An 18,291-nucleotide genomic window follows, 5' to 3' on the forward strand; every position below is an offset into this window, starting at 1 on the left:
ATCAGGACTCTCTCCCACCACTAGAACAAATGACAACTCTTGCATCTGTGGAATCACTCTCTGTCCTTCTTTCTGGCCAACATTTCTTTACTTCACTGCCAGCTCTACTAGGCTTTGGAAATGAAGTTCTTTAGTAGCCAGCATTCTGAAGTCTTCTATACCAAATGAAGTTTTTCTGCACATTCAATGAAACTACGTGGCCAGAAACTAAACTACAATCTATCTCTCAAATGTAAATGCATAACCTTAGATCTGAGATTTACTAACATCAATGTAACATCTCTAGTTCTCATTTCCTTTGTGAAATGGGCATAATAATAGTACCTACATCATAGAGCTCCTGTGAAAATTAAATGAGCAATTTATACAAAGTGCTTGGCAAGTGTCTGAAACATGGGAAGCATGTTAAAAAAAATATATGGCTATCATTATCATTATTAGAGTTGACTTGGGCCCAATAGTATAACCTATTACATTTTGTTTTATTTTTAGAGTTTTGGTTTAACTACTGAACAGCTATTTCCTACAGCAACATATACACTAAAAATGTATTACCTGTGCCTTCTATTTTCCTATCCAAATAACTGATTTTTTAAAAAAACCACTTCATGTAGGACCAAGGACACATGTAGGGCGAAAGGTCCTAGAGACATCAATCTAGGATGAATCATCACTTATATGACTGTTAAGCTACATTTCTTGAGTTTGCATTTAACTTCTTTCATGACGATATTTTTGTAAAGTGATCACTGAGGGATATAAGATGTCTACAACAGATGTCGCAAGACCTTAGATTTGCCCCATAATTGCTTTGTAACTACATGGATGTGGCATAATTTACGTTTACCTAATACAACCATTAAAAAATCAGTATATCTCTCTATGGATGACTTAGGGGAGAAAAAGCAAGTAAGACAAAAGATTCAGTGGCCTAGTCAAAGATTCATCAAATTAAGGAGTGAGGTATCATGGAAATCACCAAAGTATAGCTTTGGACATTATCCAGCAGGAATACTAATACTTTTTAAAAAAATAATGGCCAGATGAGGTGACTCAAGCCTCTAATCCCAGCACTTTGGGAGGTCAAGGTGAGAGGACTGCTTGAGCCCACGGGTTCGAGAACAGCCTGGGCAACTTGGCGAGTCCTCATCTCTACAATAAATTGAAAAATTAGCCTGCCATGGTAGCGCATACCTGTAGTTCCAGTTATCTGGAAGGCTAAGGCAGAAGGATCACCTGAGCCAAGCAGGCTAACGCTGGGGTGGTCGTGAGCGTGCCACTGCACTCCAGCCTGGGCAACAGAGTGAGACTCTGACTCAAAAAAAAAAAGTATCATTTTTGAAAAAATTTTAAAGCAGAAATATTATGCTATCTTAAAACAAAGATACACGCCGGGCTCGGTGGCTCAGCCTGTAATCCTGTGCTTTGGGAAGCTGAGGTGAGTGGATTGCCTGAGCCCATGGGTTCGAGACCCACCTGAGCAACTTGGTGAAACCTCATCTCTACAATAATTCAAAAAATTAGGCTGGCGTGGTAGCGTGCGCCTGTAGTTCCAGCTACTTGGAAGGCTGAGGTGGAAGGATCGCCGGAGCCCAGCAGGTCGAGGCTGCGGTGGCCGGGAGCGGCCACTGCACTCCAGTCTGGGCGACTGAGTGAGACTTCAACTCAAAAAAAGAACAAAAAACAAAGATACAAATGAAATCTGCCATTTTAGAACACAGCATAGCCCTATCAGCTAGAAACAAGATATAAAAGCTGAAAACGATGTATCTGTAACTCTCCCTGGACAATACAGAGGCCTCTGGTCTTTACCCATTCCTCCAATAAAATAGCCGAGATAATTGCTTCTTTGTTCCCCTCTCACAATCTAGGCTGAGAGATGTCTTTGTTCACCTATCTTAACATGTTCTATAATGTTATCTTACCCCTAGAAGACAAGTTCCATAACCAATAGCAGATATATTCTAAATGCACAGAATGAGATTAACATATAGTAAGTACTCAATGAAAATTACTAAGTAATATTATTAAATGAGTATTAAATCATTAATTGAGTGACTTAACTTCTAGTTGAGGATAATGCCAACTCCTGAAACAGTATAAAGTAACTATGGAGACACTTAATTGTAACTAAAGCAAATATACTATACATGATAAAACGACCAGAAAAAGCAAAATATATGTAGCTGGGTATATACGATGACACAGAAGGACTTGCTAATATGGAAAGATGTCCATGATACATTATTCAGCAAAATATGCTACTTATACAACAGCATTATTTAACTCATTAAAAAAAATAAGTTTAAATGTTTAGCACTATCTACAAGAGTGGTTATCTCTGAGTAATAAGAATTTATGTGACTGTTGCTTTTTTTTCTTTACACTTTCCAGTGTTGTTTGGATATTTTATACCCAGCAAAGACTATTTTATAATCCGAAAAAAGATAAAGTTATTTTCTTTGGGGTGGAGGAGGCCTGGGCGAGAAATGGATAGGCAGGCAAGAAGGTAAGCTACATACAACACTCTCTATCCTGAAACATTCCCCAAGCCTAACTTGACTGCCTGGTTCTCAGAGGTATTCTCGTATCAACCACTTATGGAACTACACTATAGGCTAATGACAATTTTATATATGCTCCTATAGATAAAACTACATAATCTTTATCTCTTCCAATCCTTACCTATTTTACAGTAGCTCTAACTTAATGAGTTTAGTGCTCCAGACAGGTGACATCATCCTCTCATTTATAAGGTGTTTTGAGATCTTTTGAAAAGGGAAATAATATATTTTTTTTAATCAGGTAAGTTTTTCCTTATTACTGACAGTAACTTGGGGGCTACAAGAATAGAGTCTGTGCTCATTTACAGAGCAGAATTTTACATGCGAAATTATTATATATGCACCAACATATTTATTATATAGCTATAACATGTTTGTGATACACTATAATAAAATAATAAAGACTGTTCTCAATGACTTAGAAATAATTTCTGTATACTTCTGCATAGTATTTACTAAAAATGTATGTAAATACATTATGTGTGAATTAAAGGATTTTATGACCTGCCAAAATCTTTTCTTTAGGAAACCATAAGCACTTTAAATTATGAGCATTAGAGTTAAGTTAGTTTAAAAAGATGGAGTCAGTTGGAGTGAGATTGCCCTTAGTTTGCCATCATAATATTCCCAGTTAAAAGAGGATATGCATAAGTTACTTCAGGAAATTATTAGAGACCATAGATAGAAAAACATTACATTATGAGTATTAAAAGAGCATTTAGTAATCCACTGGATAAAAAGCATCATTTACCCATTATTCCTCTCATTTATCTATGGTATTTAAGCTTTTCTTTCCTTCTTTCCTTCCTTCCTTCCCTCCCTCCCTCCCTCTCTCCTTCCTTTCCTTTCCTTTCATTTCCCTTTCCCTTTCCCTCTCTCTCTCTCTGTGTCTGTCTCTCTCTCTGTCTCATTCTCTGTCTTGCTCTCGCCCAGGCTGGAGTACAGTGGCATAATTAATCATGGCTCATCACTTGACCTTCTGGTAATTTTCCCAAGTAGCTGGGTCTACAGGTGTGTGCCACCACATCTGGCTAGTTTTTCTCTTTTTCTTTTTTCTTTTTAATAGAGACATGGTCTTGCTGTGTTGCCCAGGTTGGTCTTGAACTCCTGGGCTCAAGTAATCCTCCCACCTTGACCTCCCAAAGTCTTGGGATTACAGGCATGAGTCACTGCACCCAATCATTAAGCTATCAAAACTTACTTCCCATTTATTATATGTCTATGTATGTGCATATCATAAACATATATACTGGCATACTACAAGGAAACCATATCTGAAAGATAACAAGGGCATTTTCAGGCTATAAATGAAATATTATAAGCAATATGACTGTTTCTAAAAAATCGGTACACTGGAATCAGTGTATTTATATGAATGGAGTTCCATTTAGAACTGATATTTCTAGAAAGTAAATGCATATTTCTCTTTGGGGAACCTTCCTTTTGAAATACTTTGGCCATTTTTATTTTACCTTTTGGCAGATGGGTAATGTGCCAACACAGGATTTGAGGGTGGCACATCCCCACATGTGCGTGAATACCCAGTCATCACCCTTATGACCTACAAAAGGATTGGCCATTGTTTTAAATATCTTTACTGGTGGCAAAAACAAAATGAATTGCTAGAGGTGGTAGTAATTCAAATGAGGTTGTGTGACCGCTCCTGCCCATTGAAAATTCAAAGGCATGTGCCTGTTTATAAGCAGAGGTCATGTAGCCCATGGAAGGTGATGGAGAGTCCTAAAGAGGAAGAAAGAATAGTTGGGATAGGCTTGGGTCACGGAGGTAGTAAGGTAAGAGAGGATGGTTAGATTGTCTTTCATCTTTCATATCTCAACTTAAATGTCGCCTCTTTGAAGGGACTTTTAAAAACCACCCTTTTAAAGTAGGTCTTCCCTGTTATTCTTGAACTCCTTCTTTCTATATTTTTGTTTTTTGGCTTCAAGGTCCATGAAGGGTAGAGACCATATCTGTTTCTTTTGCCATTATATTCTTCAGAGGGAAGGTAATGAAATACACGGCTACTGCAAGGCCTCAGATGGGTGGGATTGGGGACTTAAGGAAGGGAAATAGTATTTCTTTAACATGAACTCTGTTTATGTTTTGTGCTTTACATTCTCTTGTGTCCTTAGAATAGCCTTATCAAGGAGTTATTAATATCTTCATTTTATAGATGAGAAAACAGAGGCTCAGAAAAGTGAAGTGACACAGCTAGCAAATGGCTGAGCTGACATTTGAATCCAGATCTTTGTAATTTTAAATCCCATAGGACACTATGTGATCCCTGCTCTCTGGAGTTTGTTGTGGTCAGTGTGAAAGGTGATCAACAGATATGTAATGGAATTCCTAGGTAACATTGAGTATTTAGTTACAATTATATTACATGCATTTGTAGCAAACCCAGACTTCAAGATTCTGCCAACTTTCTCTGTTAAAGTTCCCTAATATAAGCGTAGAAACAATGAAGTGTGTATTATCAGTAAAGATAATAAACTTGGTGAACCCTTCTTACATAGGGATGGCCTATTGCCTCTTCTGTGCTACAATGGCAGTAGCCATGTACTATCTTTGAGGGAATTGAAAAGTCACTCAAATAATTTTCTGTTGGACTTAAATCTCCTATGCAGCCCCCACTGAGAAAGGCTGAATTCGTTTATGCCATTGTAACAAACAGCCTCAAAATCTTTATGGCATTAAAACAACAAAGGTTTATTTCTCATACCATGTTTATTGTGGGTTTGTGAGGGCTCTACTTAGTCACAAAGTACCCAGGCTAACAGGTTTGCCACCATCTCTCAAACATTACCAATTGTCCTTCCATAAGTAAAGCAACTTCTGGATGTTGCATTTTTAGCTGTTAAAGGTTATGACTCACAAATAACAGATGTTCCTAATTCTTGCTCATAAGTCTTTGGCCATGGTCACATGGCCAACCCCATCGGGCTGGATGTTATAATCTTAGTGAGTGCCCAGAAGGTCAAGTGATGAGCCATGATTATGCCACTGCACTCCAGCCTGGGCAAGAGTGAGACAGAGAGAGAGACAGACACAGAGAGAGAGAGGGAAAGGGAAAGGGAAAGGGAAAGGGAAAAGGAAAGGAAAGGAAGGAGAGAGGGAGGGAAGGAAGGAAGGAAGGAAAGAAGGAAGGAAGGAAGGAAGGAAGGAAGGAAGGAAGGAAGGAAGGAAGGAAGGAAGGAAGGAAGGAAAGAAAAGCTTAAATACCATAGATAAATGAGAGAAATAATGGGTAAACGATGCTTTTTATCCAATGGATTACTAAATGCTCTTTTAATACTCATAATGTAATGTTTTTCTATCTATGGTCTCTAATAATTTCCTGAAGAGACTTATGCATATCCTCTTATAACTGGGAATATTATGATGGCAAACTAAGGGCAATCTCACTCCAACTGACTCCACCTTTTTAAACTAACATAACTCTAATGCTCATAATTTAAAGTGCTTATGGTTTCCTAAAGAAAAGATTTTGGCAGGTCATAAAATCCTTTAATTCACACATAATGTATTTACATACATTTTTAGTAAATACTATGCAGAAGCATACAGAAATTATTTCTTTTTCTTTTTTTTTTTTTTTTTTTGAGTTGGAGTCTTACTCTGTCGCCCAGACTGGAGTGCAGTGGCCGCTCCCAGCCACCGCAGCCTCGACCTGCTGGGCTCCGGCGATCCTTCCGCCTCAGCCTTCCAAGTAGCCAGAATTACAGGCAGGCGCTACCACGCCCGGCTGATTTTTTTATTTATTGTAGAGATGAGGTCTCGCTGCCCAGGCGGGTCTCGAACCCACGGACTCAGGCAATCCACTACCCGCAGCCTCCCAAAGGCGCGAGGTTACAGGCTGAGCCACCGAGCCCGGCTAGAAATTATTTCTAAGTCATTGAGAACAGTCTTTATTATTTTATTATAGTGTATCACAAACATGTTATAGCTATATAATAAATATGTTGATGCATATATAGTAATTTCACAAGTAAGATTCTGCTCCACCAAAAATACTGTAAATAGGAATCTATTTAATGAAATAATATCATTTAAATAATAATATCACGGCTAGGCACGGTGGCTCTGCCTGTAATCTCGGCACTTTGGGAGGCTGAGGGAAGAGGATTGCCTGAGCCCTGGGGCTCGAGACAAGCCTAGGCAACTTGGTGAGGCCTCATCTCTACAATAAATCAAAAAAATTAGCCAGACGTGATGGCGTGCATCTGGAGTTTCAGCTACTTGGAAGGCTGAGGCGGAAGGATCGCCTAAACCCAGCAGGTCAAGGCTGCGGGGGCCGTGAGCGTGCCACTGCACTCATGTGCCTGGGTGACAGAGTGAGACTCCAACTCAAAATAATAATAATAATAATAATAATAATATCACTTCCTGAGGCGATTTTTAAAGACCTAAATTTCTGAAACCTAAATTAAAAAAAACCCTCAACTATGTAATACCGGGGAGTCAAGTGGGAGAAAGGGTAACATAAATGTTTAGTTAAAACATTTGGAGAAATGATTAGAATAGGAAGGAAGAATGAGGAGAGAAAAAATTTGACCTGTATCTCTGAATACAAGTTGAGCATTCTTAATCAAAAAGTCTGAGCCCGGCTCGGTGGCTCAGCCTGTAATCCCGCGTCTTTGGGAGGCTGAGGTGAGTGGATTGCCTCAGCCCACGGGTTCGAGACCTGCCTGGGCAGCGAGACCTCATCTCTACAATAAATCAAAAAATCAGCCGGGCATGGTAGCACATGCCTGTAATTCCGGCTACTCAGAAGGCTGAGGCGGAAGGATCACAGGAGCCCAGCAGGCGAGGCTGTGTTGGCCAGGAGTGGCCACTGCACTCCAGTCTGGGCAACCGAGTGAGACTCCAACTCAAAAAAAAAAAAAAAAAAGTCTAAAAGGTGAAACCCTCCAAAATTCAAAATTTTTAAAGTGCTGACATGATACTCAAAGGAAATGTTCACTGAAGCATTCTGGACTCCAGATTTTTAGATTATGGATGCTGAACCATAATGCAAATAATACCAAATCTGAAAAAACCCAAAATTCGAAACACCTCTGGTCCTAAGTATTTTGGATAAGGGATACTCAACCTGTACTTTCTCCATAAACATTAAGTGCCTACAATATTTTCTTCCTATATATACTTAAAATCCCCTGAAATTCAAATCCCACTCTAAAGACTCTCAGTATGTTTGCACTCAGTCACACTGTTTAATATCATCAATTTTTGAATGAAGATAAACCTGAGGAAACTAGGTATATCTTCTTAATTTAAAGCTATCATCAACTTTTAAGAAATTAAACAGGCGGGGCTCGGAGGCTCAGCCTGAGATTCTAGCACTTTGGGAGGCCGAGGCGAGTGGATTGCCTGAGCCCGCGGGTTTGAGATCCACTGGGCAACCTGGCGAGACCTCGTCTCTACAATAAATCAAAAATTAGCCAGGCGTGGTAGCGCGCACCTGTAGTTCCGGCTACATGGAAGACTGAGGGGGAAGGATCGCCGGACCCCAGCAGGTCGAGGCTTTGGTGGCCAGGAATGTGCCACTGCACTCCAGTCTGGGCGACAGAGTGAGACTCTAACTCAAAAAAAAAAAGAAATTAAACAGTCTACTCCTTTAAAAATCATGGAAAAGAACATATCGCACAAATATTACAATGAATATTGCAAGGAAATTGGGCAGGCATATCAACCAAAAGCATTTCCAGATGGCAAAGAATTCACTGAAACAGGAATTATAGAAGTATATTCCAAGCAATATTCTGTCTTTGATAATTTAGAGACAGCCATGATAACCACTATTTGTACATGACAGTCATATGAAATAATAAACCTTGCTAGCTATAAACATTACCAAATTCTGACACTATTGATTTATTATGTCTAACAGTGACATCAAACCAAACAACTGACAGAAACAATGTTACAGCTTTAAGAGCAGTTTGTCAACGATTAATACTGCCAAACGGGGTTTAGCTTTATGCTGGGACCGCTTGTCTAGCAGTTGTCAATCCAAGCAAAAATTACTACTGCCACACGTCTGCTAACACAGGCCCGAGGCACCGCTCCGTTAGCCCTCATTACCCCGATCACTGCAAATACAGATGCAAGGCCAGTCCCTATTTAATATGCGTGTTAATTATGCAAATTATTAATTGGGCTGGTGCTTGAGGACTTGTGTTTATGCCCAGATTAGAGTCAATAACTGTATCACACAGCATTTTAAGCCTGACCTGTGACAGAAATAAAACTGTGCAGAAAGCAACATTTTTCTCATGCTCTTCTAGTTCAGAACACTAGCTCTAGACAGAGTATTCAAAAAGAGGTCTCATTTGGGACACAGAAAAACCACAGAATATATATTTTATTAATATTGCTACCTGTTAATATTCCTCACCCAATATTGTTCATAATTATTTATAACATTTATAAAATTGTTTTACCAAGTCCATTGTTTCTATAGCAAAAATGTTGAATGCTCTAAGCATTAAAATATATTTTTTATAGGTTTTTTTTTCCAATAAGGCTATGGTTTGGTCCTATTTATATTATTTGTCCATAAAACTTGTATGACAAGATATTATGTTGTAAATTTTTTTATTTAAAAAAACATATAGATTTAAACCTCCAAAGATAGAAAACAAAGCTATAAGGTTTTTCCAATTAAAATTTACAGCAGACAATGTTGTAAATTTTATACAGTTGTAATGCTTGCTGCAGTTGTACTGAAATGGGAACTATTGATCAGCATGATTTCCCAGGATACATGAAGGGGGAACAAGGTATTGCACAAACAGAAACAAAACTTTCATTTGTAAAGCTTTCTATTAGACTTTACTGCCCTCATTTGGTTCTAGATGCATCTATCTAAACAGGGGGGAAAAAGTCACATTCTCCCCATAGAATTACAATGAAAGTAAAAACAAAACCAAAACAAAAAAAATCCTCACACACTTATTCAAAACAGTGTGCCCTAATAAAAGCATAGTTTTGACATACTGTCAAGATGACATCTATAATTTGATGAAAGTATATTTATCATATAAAGGAATTTTAAAAAAAAAGAAAACCTTTACCCTGAAGAAAGTAGTCAAGATCAATTAGAGTAACACTAGTAAAGCAAATGCCAACAGGAAGCACTAATACAATATTTATAATATTAGAAGTAGTTTATATAAATATGTTAAATTACTTCACAAATTTGTAAATATTGGTTATTAGACTTATAAAGTTTAAATTATTGACATAAACTGAAAAACTGGGCCACTGCAAAAGTATGTTAATAAAAATATCACAGTCTCAATCTATAAAAACAGATATATTAAATGCATGCCTTCTTGGACTAATTCCCAACTAAAATGAAACTGAAGTTGATTCCATTCTGCCTGGTTTTGTTGCAGGGTCTTGCTGATGACATCTCAAACTCTTTCAAACTACAAATAATGTAGCATTGCTGTAAGTGAATCAACCACTGAAAGATAGAATTCATGTCAAGAGCACTCCATGCAGATAAGCCAAGAAGATAAAACTAAACTGACTTAATTTGACTTAGTCACCTCATGCTGATACAATCTAGAGTACTGATAATAAAAATATCTACTATTTACAGAGTACCCACTTTTTCCCCAACTCTTTTCATAACACCCTGACAAACAGATATTATCTACATTTTTTATAATGAGAAAACCAAGTCTCAGAAAAGTTCAGTAACTAGTTTAAAGCCATAGCTGTAACAAATAGCAAAACTGGGAGCTGGTAACCAAAGGCAAGGTGGCACTAAAACACAAGCTCTTTAAACCCAAGCTACCTTTCAATTGTCCTAAATGACAGTGATTCCAATGATTATAAGTGTCAAAAACTAATGACTATGACTATGAAAATGGGAGAAAGAAAGCAATAGCACTTTAATCTCTTTGGAAAAATCTGACACAACTGAATTAGCAAAAGTTTTTGAATAAGATGAATGATACACATTCATTCTCTAAATATTATAAAGATGTATTTAGATAACCAGAAAGGAGAAATGTTAATTTCTATAACTAGTGGCTTTTTCACTAATAATTTTGCAAATATAACTTGAAAGATAATTATTTGGGAAACGGTGGATATCTAATAGCTGAAATTTTTAAATATTAAAAATAAATTAATATAACTAAAATGGCAAGTCTATCTTGGTGTAAAGCTTGGTACCTCTCCAGAGATTTCTATTACAGTGCCATACTGTATGTGTGTGTGTATTTGCATAAATGTATGTATGTACATAGCAGCCAATTAATGTTTCTTGTTCAATCAAATGAATTTTTCATGTTAATGCCCATTTATTAACTGATACAGAGCACAAATAAAGTATCTACTCTCTAAAATATGACATATTTTAAAACTTCTTATTTGGGTATTATTTTAAGACTTATTTTTAGAGTGTTATCATTCATAGTTAATTCAAGAAGCTAAGTGGTAAGTATTCCTTCATAACCATAAAAATTATTTTCAAAAAACAATAGGTACACATAAACTCAAATAATCTCAACCTTTAATAAGGATACTTAATCCTTTTACATAAATGATTACAATTTTTCAACTTCACTCTGACATTGAAATTTCACATTATTAAACTATGTACTCGGGTAAACTTGAAGATGGCTTTTCTTTTCTTTTCCCACCTAAAGTCAATCAAAAGTTCAAATTGTGAGGGGGGACGTTTATGGCATCCACAGTCAGGTATATTTCAATTATTAGCATTACATTATAAGTATAAGCTATATTTATACAGTATTTATATAGTATTCTTGCATTAAAATTTTGGTTTTTATGCTCATTTTTGGACCTTGTCCTCTTGGCGACAATTCCTAGAGTAAAATCATACATTACTTAAGGAAACAATGCTTAGAACGAGGGTCTTTATTCTGAGCTAAAACAGAAACACCCCAACTCGTCAGTATTATTTGCAAAAGTAATTTTTGTACTTAAAGTCATTCTTAATTCAAGGCAGGAGTGCCATTCAAATTCTGAGATATGGAAAAAGATGACTGAAGCACAATACCGGCAAAAAGTGTGACCTCTGGGTGGGCCAAAAAAATCACATTCCAAACATACACTGACTCCACAGGACAGTTCTGCAAGTTGAAAAAAATAATCTTTTAAACACTGAAAGATGTGCATATCTTTGGACTCAGGGTACCACTCTGTTACCCAGGGTGGAATGCAGTAGCATGCTCATGGCTCATGGCAGCCTTGAACTCCTAGGTTCAAGCAATCCTTAAGCCTCACCTCCTGAGTAGATTGGACTATAGGCATGCATCACCACGCCCTGCTAAGGTTTTCATTTTTTGTAAAGAAGAGGTCTCACTATGTTGCCCAGGTTGATCTCGAACTCCTAGGCTCAAGTGTAACCTCACCTCAGTCTTCCAAAGTGCTGGAATTACTTACAGGCATGAGCCATCAAACCCAAACCACATCTTTAAAAAATGTTGACAAAAAACGCTAAAAACAAAGCAATCTACTTGTCTTATACTAAGCTGAAGCATTAAGTATGCACCAAAGGCCTACTAGGTCTCATACACTAATATTAACCAAAAAAAATTTCTTATTATTTGCATTTATAAGCTTCTAAGGTGGTGTAATTCAATCATATAGTCACTACCAAATACTGTATTCAGAAGTAGAAGAAAAGCTTCAGAAAAATAACTGGAAAAAGAGTATTTTCATAAAAAGTTATAACTATGAATTTAACATGTCCTGAAAAATATTAGAATTGTTTCACTTTCAATTCTGGCATGTTTCATAACAGGATAAACACAATGTGACAAACTGACCCAAAACAACATCTACCTTCAGTGTTTCCAAAGACTGCATATTAACCAACACCTTACTCAAAAATTGAACCAAGCTCTTCTTGGTGTATAATGGTACTAAAAAGAGTACACATTCAGGGGGTTTAGAAACTGAAATCACCACACACTACAGTGCTTATTCCAAATCTGGTCTGAAATCTGGTTCTGAAATCTAGTTCTGAAAGCCAAATTGCCCATCTTTAGTACTGATCAGTTAACATGGAGAATATAATTATTTAGATAACCTCCTACATTAACAGTTTGAATTAAACAGGTAGTAGAGGCAACATTCTATTATAAAAGGGAAAAAAAGAAACACAATGGTTGGCTCTAATAATGGGAAAAGATAACAAAGACCTAGGATTCTAGCATCTGGCACTAAATGAACTTTTTTGTAAACTGAATGGCGGTTTCCAAAACTGCTCCAAGCATCATTCCTCTGCCAAGGCAGTAAACAGCTTTTATCAGCAATAATGATGGCATAATCCCAGCTAAAAAGGAAAGTAACATATGGCAGCAGCTCTCCAAATACCATCCTGACAAAGTAGGGGGCATTTTTATTACAACGTCCACTTGCAGAAAATCTGCCAGACAGCTTCCCTTTTTTTTCCTCTTCTCTTTTTATTTATTTGTTTTTAAACAGGTTATCATCCTCTCCAAACTGAGTATCAACATTTGTGAATTTTAAAGTAATGATTTCTTTTTTTAAAACCCACTCACAAACACACAAAGAAACTGCCATATCTAATGATGGCTAATAAAATATAATGACGCTGTCTATTTTTAAAAACCATCCAATTTGTTTTTGCAATTTCTCAACTTAGAAACAAGTGCTTTGAATTAAGAAACTATTATCAGTACTTTAATGATTTATACACAGCAAACACCCAAGAAATAATTAATTTTATAGTATAATCAAAGTTCTTAAAAAATTCAGGTGAAAAAATAATGCAGACACAAAATATTACTTGGTATACAGTTGACATAAAACAAACTACAGTAAATGGTAAAGACACATGATCTATAATGATCTTAATCTTATTTGATATGTGTTAAGAAGTCAAACTTCACAACATAAAGATCTAATCAAAACAATCACAATAAAATATTTTTTAGGCCAACATACTGTTTATCAATGTAAGTGTAAAAGAAAATGCTTCTATAAAATATCTTCTAATGACCTGTGGGGTGGACCAATGAATCATAAATCTCACCTTGGTTTTCAATGACAGACTTTCTATTTTTATTGACAAGTCAATGCCTGTCTTTTTTATCTAGGCGCTCGATCTTATTATCTTGGACATAATCTGAGAATGTCAAAGATGTAATTTTAATTCAGATTTTAAAATTTATTATCAACAGATTTGAAAAATTAGTCTACTAATTAACACAGTAATTATTGTCTTGTACTTCAACATCTTATACATTTACCCAAATACAATCCTTTGTTTACTTTAGACAAATTTATTAGTTTATAAAGCAATCAATGAAAAAGTAAAAGAATGTTAATATTTTTGACATCTCTACCCATAAATATTTTTTCAGGCTGAAAAATATATCTAATAGCTCCACTCACTGATGTGCACAACTGTTTACCACAGTGTCTATATTTCTGTTGTCAGTTTTACAGTATCTCCCTTCATTAAACCTATCAAGTTTTCCTTTTGATCATGCAACCAAGGCCAGAAGACAGATATCTTCCTGGAACAGAGCAGTCTGCCAAGTCTTTCACAAGACCAGCTTAACCTCCCTATTGATTTTTTCCAACACTGCAGCCATTCATTGTTTGTGACATTTGGCTGTCAGCTCTTTAACACCCTTCAACCAAATCAATTTCATATTTTTGTCAATGCTCTGCAAGAGGATGAGTAAAACTGGGAAGAGATTTAGCATGATTTAACATGTTGATTTTCTCAGTTTTATCTTTAGTTTTTATAAGGCTTATAAACTTAACTCATGCAATTATTTAGACTTCTGCAAAAAACATGGGGAGAAGCTTTGCAAATGATAACTTTTCAGTATAATACTGACTTTATTCTTACTGAATCTTTGAAAACTGCTAACTTTCTTAATGTAAATTAATACTTATAGTCAATCACATCCTAACTTACTAAAGACTATTACATAAAAATAATGTTTTCTGTGGTTTGGATACTTAACTAACATATAAGAAATACTGAAAGGTAATATATACCACATTGTCATTACTATGTTTTCAAAAGGCTAAGCATGTCAAAAAAGCACAAGTCAGCATCTTGCTCAGTCTTAAATCTGAACTTCCAGGGTATCTAGATACTAAATTCCACAGACTGCCTTCAGGCTGCCAATGCAAAAACTCTTTTTGACATCAGTTAAAACAACATGTGAAAATCAAAGACACATATGTTCCAAATCATGCCAAACCTCACATGGTTCAGAAAATTCTGCAGACTCTCATGGACATAAATGAAATAAGAATAAAACTTAGTATTTTCATTTTATTTTTGTTAGGAAAATGTAAAGCTACAATTTTATGTTAATTTCTACTAGGCTGTCTCTCCTTTTAGTGTTAGTTATCAAAAGAAATAAACAGAGATCTTGAAATCACAGTGATTCATCTAAATGTATATTTAAATACTAAAAGAAAGTGAGTTAAGGACTTGAAAAGCCTGATGGTTCCTTTGGAACCATGATACATTACCACAAAATACATATAATACCTAATACTTCCAAATATACTAAGAACCTAATATACTCATGGTTTGCTGGCATATTAATAGATGTTCCCAAAACATCCAAACATAATTACACCAAAGAATAAGTAAAAATTTTTAAGTTGCAAAGGCAATTTTAAGTATTAGTATTTATCTAATACATCTAAACCATTAAAGACACAAAGTAACAGTCTGATGATTCAAATAGCTTCTATGCAGCCTTTAGGAAATATGACATATATTGATATTTAGGGTGGTGCCAAAATATAAATAATTATATTTCATCAACTCTAAGACTCACTGTGATTTTGTGTGCTACTGTAAGAAAAGAAAAAATTCTGCCAAATAAACAATGATATGTCATCGATTGTTACAAGCCTGCCAGACTGAAGAAATGTTAAAATGGGGAAGGGAAGAGAATGAATATCTTAGAATCAATGAAACACAGTAATGCTGAACTAGAATAACGCCTATTATTGGCTTTTTATGTGTGCCATAGCATATTTTGTGCATATTAAATATTTTTGTGTTTTGTGCATATTAAATATTGTGACGTAGCACTTCAAGTCACTTTGGAACATTAACATGACCTTCTTCTGCATAACAAACTGACTCCCATATTATCCTTTCATTCCTTACAGATATGCTGCTACAAAGTATACTACAATGAAAAAAGCACACATGTGAAAGTCATAGCCTATCTGCCACATTTGCAAATACATCATTCTGAAAAATTCAACAACTAAGAATCTATAGAACATTCTCCACAACAATGCTAACACAAAAAAGCTATTTGGAATTAGAAAGATTGTGTTTGAATAAGGTTCTACCACTCACTTATTAGTTATGTGTTCCTGGGCAAGCTGATTCACGTCACTGAGCTTCTATTTTGTTTCACTGATGAAAACAGAAATTCTACGTACCTCCCAGAGGTACTATGAAAGTTAAATGAGGCCGGGCTTCGTGGCTCAGCCTGTAATCCCAGCATTTGGGGAAGCCAAGGTGACTGGATTGCCTGAGCCTGCGGATTTGAGACCAGCCCAGGCAACTTTGGCGAGACCTTGTCTCTACAATAAATCACAAAAATTAGCCGGGTATGGTAGCCTGTGCCTGTAGTTCCAGCTACTTGGAAAGCTGAGGTGGAAGGATTGCCGGAGACCAATAGATCTACACTGGGGTGGCCATGAGCATGCCACTGCCCTCCAGCCTGGGTGACGGAGTGAGATTCCAACTCAAAAAAAAAAAAGAATTAAAGTTTATTTTAAAAAAAAAGTAAGTTAAATGAGATAAGGTATATCAAAATTCTTATTAGAGTACCTGGTACATTGTAAGTTTCTTCTCACTACCAAGCTGTTGTACAAAACCATATGAAAACAAATAGATACTTGACTTCCGACCAACCTTATTTAGGATGTTACTGATGATTTCTTGAAAATAATTAGTATAGTATAGCATGATATAGTACAGTAGAATATACAATAATGCAACACATTATTACAGGATGCATATGGTAGCAAGGTATGTATGATTAGAGCCACAAGAATGTAAGTTCCATAAGGGCAGGTATTTATTTGTTTTATTCACTACTGTATCTGTAGCACCTAGAACAATGCCTAGCAAATATTAAGCACTCAGTAAACATTTTTTAATTAATTAGGATTTCAATGAACTCGTTATTCCTGATCCCATACCAAATTTTAATTTGATAGTAATTCAATGAAGAAAATGTAGTAAAAGACAATTTTCTTCTACCTCTTCCATTCTAAGTACGACTGACTATAACAATGTTACCTTTATAACAATAATCTAATACTGTTGTTAATTCAACAACCACTTATTGATCATCTACCATCCTAATAAGGGCAGTGCTAGATATTGAGGGGAAAAAACTAAGTAGTGTAAGACACAACTATTGTCTTTCTGGGAAGGCAAAATAATGACATGCATGAAACCAGATGTGATCGAGTTGCAAATGAACCACAGACAATGTTTTTCCCCCAAAGAACTAAAACTTAAAATAATTTAGAACAAGATTAAAAAATAAAACGTGAAAGACTGCTGGAATCAAGAGATTATACCATGAGGTGATTTTAACTGGATGATATGCTAATTCAGATCATTACTCATGAAAGAGTGTAGGATATTTGAAATGCTCTACCCTCTATGAAGTCCACAGTCTCCAAACTAGGGATTCGTTCTCCAAACTAGATCTCCAGAAGAATCTGCTCTCTAAAGCAGAGGTGGATATATTTCACAGGATAAAGGAGCATCAACAAACTGGACATAAACTATCAAAATGTTCAGCCTACCAAGGGCTCTAGATCAGCCCACCCTAGCACCTGTTCAATTCACCATACTTACTAATGCTGCTCTGTGCCAGGCCCTGTGCAAGGCATCTGGGTGTAGAAAGATAATAAGAAACATCCCTATCACAAAAAGCTATTAGGGGAGCTAGCACTTAATTTAGATTGCAGTGATCTATTTGTGCCTCTGCAATTACAACCATCTTACAGGTTAAATTTATGGGTTGAAAGATGGGACTATGATAGTCTACTAGAGAAGATCTAGTCCCTAGACCATATTTTGCTCATTTGAACAAATGGTAGGAAAAAAGCTACTGTAAAACAAATATATGATCTTTATGGAAAAGTTGGAAAATACAGAAAAGTACAAAGAAGAAAATGCAAAAAACCTAATTCCACTAATGAAAGGAAACCATTTGATAATATAAATATTTGGTTTTTATTCTTTCAGTATTTTTTTCCTGTATGAAAATACTGGGGGAAAAAATTAGAACATGTTATATCACTGTTTCATTATTTACTACTGCTTATAAATTTAATATATTGAACATTTTCCATATAGTTTGGTATTCTTCTAAAACATGATTTAAAATAACTATATGAAATTCTATCACACAGCTATAGCATAATTTAATGAAATTATCTATTGTTGGATATTTCAATTGTTTCCAATTTTGCCCAATTAGTAATAATGCTGCAAACTAAGTAACTAAATATAGTAAAGTTTCTTCTTACAGATTATTCCAATAGATGAAGAAAATAACACTAGCATTAAATATTTCTATTTTACAACTCCAAATAAACTAATAGATATAGGCACTGATCATCAATAATTACCAGCATTGCCAAAAAAAGAGAAAAGCAGACATTATGATATAGGGATATAATACAACCTATGAAG

General features: G+C 35.7%; 1 protein-coding gene across 1 annotated transcript in view; it reads right to left on the reverse strand.

Moving 5' to 3' along the window:
• Nucleotides 1–18,291, reverse strand: part of PBX3 (PBX homeobox 3) — a 125,183-nt gene that overhangs the window by 103,164 nt on the left and 3,728 nt on the right. The gene's annotated exons all lie outside the window — the stretch shown is intronic.

This window comes from Carlito syrichta, unplaced genomic scaffold (genome assembly GCF_000164805.1).
Source record: "Carlito syrichta isolate Samal-C Ts95f unplaced genomic scaffold, Tarsius_syrichta-2.0.1 Scaffold304325, whole genome shotgun sequence".
NCBI lineage: Eukaryota > Metazoa > Chordata > Mammalia > Primates > Tarsiidae > Carlito > Carlito syrichta.